The following is a 9,265-nucleotide window of genomic DNA, read 5'->3' as shown; positions in this document are numbered from 1 at the left end:
AAAAAAAAAAAAAGGTTCTGAAGAACATAGGGGCAGAACAGGAATAAAGATGCAGATGTAGAGAATGGACTTGAGGACACGGGGAGGGGGAAGGGTAAGCTGGGACAAAGTGAGAGAGTGGCATGGACTTATATATACTACCAAATGTAAAATAGATAGCTAGTGGGAAGCAGCTGCATAGCACAGGGAGATCAGCTCGGTGCTTTGTGACCACCTAAAGGGGTGGGATAGGGAGGGTGAGAGGGAGACGCAAGAGGGAGGAGATATGGGGATATATGTATATGTATAGCTGATTCACTTTGTTATAAAGCAGAAACTAACACACCATTTGTAAAGCAATTATACTCCAATAAAGATATTAAAATAAATAAATAAATCACTATTTAGTAAGATTAAAAAAAAAAGAATGAAGTTGGACTCCCATCTAATATCATATACAAAAGTTAATTCAAAATACATCATCAATCGAAATGTAAGAGCATCAACTATAAAACACTTAGAAGAAAATATAGGACTAAATCTCATGACCTTGAATTAGGCAATGGTTTCTTAGATATGACACCAAAAGCACAAGCCACAAAAAAAACAGATAAACTGAATTTCATCAGAATTAAAAACATTTGTGCTTCAGAGGATACCATCAAGAAAGTGAAAAAAAACCCAAAGAATAGGAGAAAATATTTGCAAATTACATATCTGATAAGGATATATAATTTATATCCAGAATACATAAAGAACCCTTACAACTCAAAAAAAAAAAATAAATCAATTTTAAAATGAATGAAACAATAATGAGATACCTCATATATCTATTAGAATGGCAAAAACCTAAAATGTTGACATCACCAAACGCTAGTATAAATATGGAACAATAGGAACTCTCATTCATTGCTGGTGGGAATGCAAAATGGTGCAGTCACTTTGGAAGATCCAAAATGAAAAGGCTAAATGTAAGATTATAACTATATGACATTTCAGAAAAGGCAAAAACTATGGAGACAGTAAAAAGATCAGTGATTGCCAGGAGTTAGGGGGGCAAGAGGGATGAATAGGTGGAGCATGAAAGGCTTTTGGGGCAGTAAAACAATTCCGTATGATAGATACAGTAATGGTGAATACATGTTATTATACATATGTCAAAACCCATAGAATGTACAACACCAAGAGTGAACCCTAGAACGTACAACACCAAGAGTGAACCCTAGAACGTACAACACCAAGAGTGAACCCTAACGTAAACTATTGACTTTGGATGATAATGATTTTGTGTTACCACAGGTTCACCAACTGTTACAATGTACCAGTCTGGTGCAGGATGTTGATAGTTGGGGAGGCTATGTGTGTATGGGGGCAGGGGGTGTGTAGGAACTCTCCTACCTTCCACTCAATTTTGCTGTGAACTTAAAACTGCTCTAAAAAAAAAACCTATTTAAAAATATGTTAATGGGCAAGGGATTTCAATTGACATTTCTCCAATGATGACATACAAACGGTCAATAAGCACATGAAAAGACACTCTACATGATCAACCACCAGGGTAATGCAAACCAAAACCACAATAAGATACCAAGTCACATCCACTAGGATGGCTACAATCAAAAAGACAGACAATAGCAAGTGCTGATGAGTATGTGGAGATGTTGGGACCCTCTTACACTGCTGGTGGGAATGTAAAACAGTGCCTTGGAAACTTTGGGGAAACAGTTTGGCAGTTCTTCAAATGAGTAAACATAGAGTTACCATATGACCCAGCAATGCCACTCCTGGAGAGAACTAAAAACATATATCCACACAAAAACTTACACATAAATGTTCATAGCACCATTATTCACAATTGCCAAAAAGTGGAAACAACCCAATCCATCAATCAATGAATGGATGAACAAGGTTACATACACCTATAGAACATTGTTCAGCAATAAAAAGGAACGAAGTTCTGATATTTGCTGAAACATGGATAAACCCTGAAAACGGCACACTAAGTAAGAGAAGCTACACACAAGAGGCCGCACAGAATAGGCAAATCCACAGAAACAGAAAGTAGTTGTTGCCTAGGACTGACAGGAGGGGGGAATAGGGAGTGACTGCTGATGTGTACAGGGCTTATTTGCGGGGCTGATGAAAATATTGCAAAATGAGTGAGTGTTGATGGTTGGACAACTCTGTGAATATATAAAAACCACTCAGTTGTACACTTTAAATGGGCGAATTTTATGACATGCAAATTATATCTCAATAAAGCTGTTATTTAAGAAACAAAAACGAACCAAAAAACTTCACTGGAGGACCATTTCTGCCCAGACCCAATACAACCCAGAGCACATCAATGCTCCCTCTTTCAATACTTACTTCTACCTTCCTGGGGATATTTAAAAAACGATTTGTTGATGTTCCTACAACATTTTAAAAAGAAAATAAGCTCAGTATCTTCATTCTACCCAGGACCAGGAAGCAATAAAGTATACTCACGGAGATTACGCTGGCACAGAAACCAGAATTATGATCATGTAACGCCATATTTTAGCCGAGAAGAGTTCATTACAGTATATATTTTTAAAGCAGTACTGAGAATGCTAATCAACACTCACCAAATTTAATCTTCTTGCTTCATACATGATATTTTCTCCCAAGTTTTATTAACCCATATCACTCACCAGTACATAAACGAGGAACAATGCAAGGGATACGGGGCAGAACAGCAGAGGAAGATAAGCTCTCGGGCAATATGCATCACCCCAGATAATGTGACAGTGATGGACCTGAGGACACAGGCGAGTCCCAGGTCTGGAATGACCTAGCTGGGTGACTCTGTAACACTCTTTGCCAGGGCTGGGGAATTTTTCATAACTACAGTGAATTGAAACTAATTTCTTTTTGATAATTTTTTTCAAAATGTGTGACGCCCTTAGAGATCATTGGAGCTATCCCAGAGTGTCGACAGCTACACAAAAATTTTGGTGCCGTGGAAACTCCTGACTGGAGGAGGAAAATATGAAAATGTATACCCCTGTGAAACTTCCTAATGTGCTAAAATCAGCAGTTCTCTTTGAAGAGCCAAGTGTAATACTAGCCAGTCGATCTGTTTTAGGATCCAAATGGCTCTGCTCAAACTGCTATAGCCCCACTGGGCGAAAAAAGCTTTGGCACTTAAAACATGACTGAAACTTCCCTGCTATTTATAATGATGGAGAAATGTCACTGAGAATTAAATGTTTTGTCAGTGGAAAAATGTGGCTGTCTGGAGAAGGCTGTAGATACATCCAGGGAATTAATGACAAGGTGGCTGGGAGTGCCCAATGCCCTACTCCAAAGGAGCACAAAAGACAAGATTTTGTTTTGGATTTTTTTGTTGTTGTTTTCTTTTTCTTTTTGAACTGCAGAATTTTTCACCTTCTCCTTCACCTGAACTCTGGGATAGTATGAGACACGCAAGCCAGACCCCAGGTGTTACACTTTGCTCGCTGCAGAGGGTCACCGTTGTTTTTCCCTTGCACCCTCGAAATAAAGGTGGCATCTCTCAACCCACAGTAGATTTTCATTAAAGCTGATCTAGAAACAAAACAAAAAAAGGAATCTACTATACTGCCCAGACAGAGAAAGCAATAAAGAAAATGCATAGGGCAGGGGCAAGGGTAAATTTGGAATTTAAGATTAACAGATATACACTACTATATATAAAATAAACAACAAGGGCCTACTGTATAGCACAGGGAACAATATCTTATAATAACTTATAAGGGAAAAGAATCTGAAAAAGAACATATATATATATATGTATATGTATAACTGAATCACTTTGCTGTACACCTGAAACGTAAATCAACTATACTTCAGTAAAAAAATAAAAATTAAAAATAAAAGAAAATGCACAAATGGCAATACTGTTCTCAGGGTCCAATGTTCAGTAGTCTGCTATCCGTCCAGATACCCAGGGTATTCACAGCGAACCACCCAACCAGCAGCCCAGACTCTTCAGCAAGGTTTTTACCAACCTCTCCTTCTCCCACGTGGAACTTCAACTCCAATCAAGCAAACCTACTAAGCTCCTGGTGGCCAGGCCATGTCCCCTGGAGCCCTCCCACTTTGTCCCTGCCATTGATTTAATGCAGCAGGTACCACCCTTATGCTCCTCCTTCAAACTCAAGAATGAGCCTTCCATTTGCTCCACAGTCACTCTCTCTCTGGACATGCTTTTTTTTTTTTGCGGTACGCGGGCCTCTCACTGCTGTGGCCTCTCCCGTTGTGGAGCACAGGCTCCGGATGCGCAGGCTCAGTGGCCATGGCTCACGGGCCCAGCCACTCCGCGGCATGTGGGATCCTCCTGGACCGGGGCACGAACCCATGTCCCCTGCATCGGCAGGCGGACTCTCAACCACTGCGCCACCAGGGAAGCCCTGGACATGCTTTTTTATTAGAAATGTTTCAGTTGTCTCACTAGTGTGGGTGCGCTTGCATTCTGTTTCCTACTTGTTAATCACAACATGTTCTATTATAGAACAAAAGATACCAGCCTTCTCATCTTAATAAATTCTAGACCACCATCCCTTCTTCTCACTGCTGCTGCTTTCCACAATTTTCACCTTGCACTTGTTTGTGTATTTGCATATCAGGTGTAGGTCCATCAACTTAGCCATGTGTATTAGTCAGGGTCCTCCAGAGAAACAGAACCAATATATTTGTATTTATTTTAATATATGTATATTATTTATATAATGTATTATTCATTTAAATATGTTGATAGAAATATATTTGTTTATATATTATATATAATGAAATTTATATATATGAAGTTTATTATATGGACCTGGCTCACAGGACCATGGAGGCTGCCAAGTCCCATGACCTGCCATCCGCGAGCTGGAGACCCAGTTCCAGGGCCTGAGAGCCAGAGAGTTGATGGTGTAGATTCCTGTGAGAATCTGAAGGCCTGAAAATCAAGAGCACCAAGGGCAGGAAAAGATCGATGTCCCAGCCCAATCAGCCAGACAGAGCACGCTCCCTTCCTCCCCCTTTTTGTTCCATCAGGCCCTCAGCAGATGCATGATGCTCCCCCCACACACACACACCCCACATTGGGGCAGCTTTACTCAGTCCACCAACCCAAATGCTAATCTCTTCCAGAAACATTCTCACAGACGCACCCAGATCTGGGCATCCCATGACCCAACAAGTTGACACATAATATTAACTATCAGACTGTGAAAAAAATAAAAGAAAAAGGCTAAACATTTTCCAGTGCATACTAGTATAAAAAAAAAACGGGGTCTCTGTTTTCTTCATATTGGCATATAAATTTCTGATCCATTCACTCAACAATGCTTATTAAGCTCCTGCTATGTGCCAGTCAGGGTGCTAGCTGCTGAGGACTCAGCAGAGAACAAGCTCAAGCTCCTGGCCCTCACAGGCCAATAGAGAGGACAGATGTGTCTACAGGAGGTTATAAAACTATGTGATAAATGCTGGTCATGCATGAAGGGATGGGGACACAAAGCAGGAACCCCTGACCTAGGTTTTGGGGTCGGGGAATGCTTCCCATAGGAGGTGATGGTGAAGGAAGACAAGAAGGTCAAGAGGGGGTTGGGGTGGAGGTGGGGATGTTCCAAGCGGGGAGAACACCTGGGGCAAAAGGTAAGAGCTCAGAGATGCAGAGCATGTTCTGAGATTTCTTAGATCTGCAAGAAGTTCCGTAGAGCTAGATCAAAGACTTGGGGGTGAAGGAAGATGCAGGATAAGAAGTCTGGACTGTATCCTAAGAGCATCATAGAAATCCCGGACAGCCGAATCAAGCACTGCAAGGTGGAGGGAGACGCAGGGAAGATCAAGAAGGGGCTAGTAAGCCTTGCTAGGAAGTCTGGACTTTATCCTGGGGCTATCAAGAACCATCGAGGGGTTTTAAAAAGGAAAGTGATATAAGTAGGTGTGCGTCTGGAAAACCACTCTGACTGCAGTATAGAGAATGAATTTAAAGAGACATGGCAGGGATGGGGAGATGGGACTGCTAACTTCTTTGACCAGTAAATGTTAATGTTTAGGGGAAAAAAGTGCAGGGGTCCTCAACTAGCTTGTACACACACACACACACACACACACACACACACACACGCACAGGGCTCTGCAGTCACGCATGTCTACCATGTGTCTTCGCTTGTCTGTTGGCTTGTCTGTGTTCTCCATTGGGATGTAAGAGGGGAGACCAAGTCTTATTTATCTTTGTATCTTCAGGGCCCAGCACAGTGCCTGACACAGAGCAGGCAATCAATAAACGTCTGCTGGTTGAATGAATGACTGAGTGCCTGAATGAGTGGGTGAAAGTATGAATGAACAAACAAGTGACAGAGGACAGGGACCTCGGGAAGTATTAATGGAAAGATCATGGACTTCGGAACCAGGCAGGATTTGATTTAAATCACAGATCTATCACTTACTGGCTGTGCGAGCTTGTGCAAGTTGATCCCCTCTGAGAATGTTTCCTCATTTGTAAAAAGAAGGTAATAATACCTGCTCACAATATTATCATCAGGATCAAGTGAGACCGTGTGCGTAAACTGCCAAGCGAAGGTCTGGCACAGCATAGGCACTGACCAAATAAAACTCTGCCCCTTTCAGTTTTGTTTGCCCTCCCTCCCCCTGCCACCTGGCACCAGCACAGTGTTCCAGAAATACAGTACAAGGGGAGAACCAAGTAGAGATTCTAGACCTGTACCTAATGCCAAGTGGAAGACAACTTCTAAAAAATTTCCTTGTCTGTAATGGGAAAAATTGGCCAATCCTCATTTCAGTAGCTACTGAACCACTAAAGAGCAGGAGCTTATTATTTAGAGAGCAAAGAAGTTAAAGCATGTAGGAAAGGTGCCACAGATACAACATAACATAAAAGTCTTTCCAGGTCATGTTCTGCCAATTAGAAAGAGGTTCAGACTGTCTGTGACCAATAACTATCAAACAGAAAAACAATCATTGATTTTAACTGAGCTACTTTTTCAGTGGTGTTCCTGGGATTAGCCTGACAACAGATAGTTGATATTTCTTTTCCTCTGATAGAAGAACGTGTGCCTGTGGACTTGACTGTTCTCTTGTCCCAGAGGTTGGTATTTATTTGGGGTGGTTTCAGTTGGTGGTAGTAATAATTAATGCATCTTACAACACTATCTACTTTTTTGCAATTTATTTACACTGGTTTTCAAAAGGGACTAATAATACAAAATGAATAAAATGGAAATAAAAGGAAGAGAACAGTTAAGAGGAGAAGAGCAGATGAGCCAACAATAAGGATGACTGTGGTTCCTGGGAGTGAGCGTGAAAAAAGGTCATAACATTCATGATATTCATGTGTTACGTGATGTGTGTCACCTTATGTAGTTCTTATAATAACCACATGGTTGAAAGGTACCATATTTCACTGCATATAAGGCATCATTAAGAAAGGAAAAACTGCCAGTTAAACTAAGGCAATTCAGAGATGTTAAAATACAAAAAACAAACATAAAAACCATGGCTGAAAACCAAGGAAACACGGCATTACCACTGCCATTTTATAGGTGAGGAAACTGAAAAACAGCAAAGTTAAGAAACTTGCCCAAGTTAAGAAACTTGAAACTTCAGTAAGTGGAAGAATCAGGTTTTAAACCCAGGAAGTCTGACATCAGAGAGCTCAGGCCCCTTATCACCGAAGACACTGTATCTCTACTGCTGAGTTTCCCGGCAGTCATGGTGAAGGCAGACACAGGTTGAATTACATAATTCTTATTATTTGGGAAGAAACACGATAGCTTCTCAGGGAAGCAAAAGCTTTTCCTAGTGAAAAACTCAGAGAAAAATTTCTTAGAAATATTACATAAAGGGGCTTCCCTGGTGGCACAAGTGGTTGAGAGTCCGTCTGCCGACGCAGGGGACACGGGTTCGTGCCCCGGTCCGGGAAGATCCCACATGCCGCGGAGCGGCTAGGCCCGTGAGCCATGGCCACTGAGCCTGCGCGTCCGGAGCCTGTGCTCCGCAACGGGAGAGGCCACAACAGTGAGAGGCCCGCGTACAGCAAAAAAAAAAAAAAAAAAAAAAATTACATAAGGGGTATATGCAGATAGTTTTGTTAAAACTTTCAAAAACAATTAGAAGGCTTATATAAAAACACAGCTTAATGAAAACAATTTTCCATGGATAAAGACATGTAGTCCAAGAATGTCACCTTCTCATACTCTAATACATGGAACCAAATGTATCCAGAGAAGCAGAGAATATGCTCCTTAAGTTACCTTCCCTAAATATTATTGTTCTCCATTCAGTTTTTATCGACAGCTGGTTTATTAGATGGTTCAGAATATTCTCCAGCAAAAACCTGAGGGAAGAATTCTGCTGATTGATAAGTTCCGTCCATATGGTGGTCCATTTATGAATTAAGAATTGGCTAGCCACTAAATGACTCAGACACTCTTTGGGATTCAGCAAACACCATCCTCTCCTCCAGAAAGTCTCCACATCCTTGGCTCCTGCGTGACAGAGTCTTAGCCACCGTGAACCCCAAGAAGGAAGCCTACACTTTCTTCGGCATCTTGTCCTGATAAAGCACGTAGCACTGAGTTGACTGTCTGGACCCTAAAACCAGCTCTAATACTCCCTAGCTGGGAGCTCCTGCACAAGCTGAGATATCTTGACGCTTCAATTTCTCCATCTGCAAATGATGAAGATCATAATGATATCCACCTCCCAGGGCCGTTGTAAAAACCTAATGAGACAATTCATATAAAAGACTCCATATGAGATCAGCTCGGTGCTTTGTGACCGCCTGGAGGGGTGGGATAGGGAGGGTGGGAGGGAGGGAGACGCAAGAGGGAAGAGATATGGGAACATATGTATATGTATAACTGATTCACTTTGTTATAAAGCAGAAACTAACACACCATTGTAAAGCAATTATACTCTAATAAAGATGTAAAAAAAAAAAGACTCCATGTGTATGGCACATGGCGAGTACTCTAGAAATGGTTGGCAGGTTTTATTTGGTTAGTTGTGTTTTTCTAACAGATCATTTGCTTAGCAGTAGTAACCCTCAGGCCCTTTGGGAGAAGAGGTTGCACAGGTGTGAACTATTTTTTTCAGGCATGAGGTAGAATGAGATGCCTGGGGACAAACAGCAATCATGAGGTATAGCAAACACCTACAAGATGCACTGCAATGATCCTGGATGCCTTCCTATTGAGGAAGGCAGCCTGGCATATGGGAAGAACCAAAGTCTAGAGTCAGACATTTGCTCAAATCCCAGCTCAGCACT

This window comes from Phocoena sinus, chromosome 8 (assembly GCF_008692025.1).
Source record: "Phocoena sinus isolate mPhoSin1 chromosome 8, mPhoSin1.pri, whole genome shotgun sequence".
In the NCBI taxonomy this organism is placed as follows: Eukaryota; Metazoa; Chordata; class Mammalia; order Artiodactyla; family Phocoenidae; genus Phocoena; species Phocoena sinus.
This window is presented reverse-complemented; position numbering follows the sequence as displayed.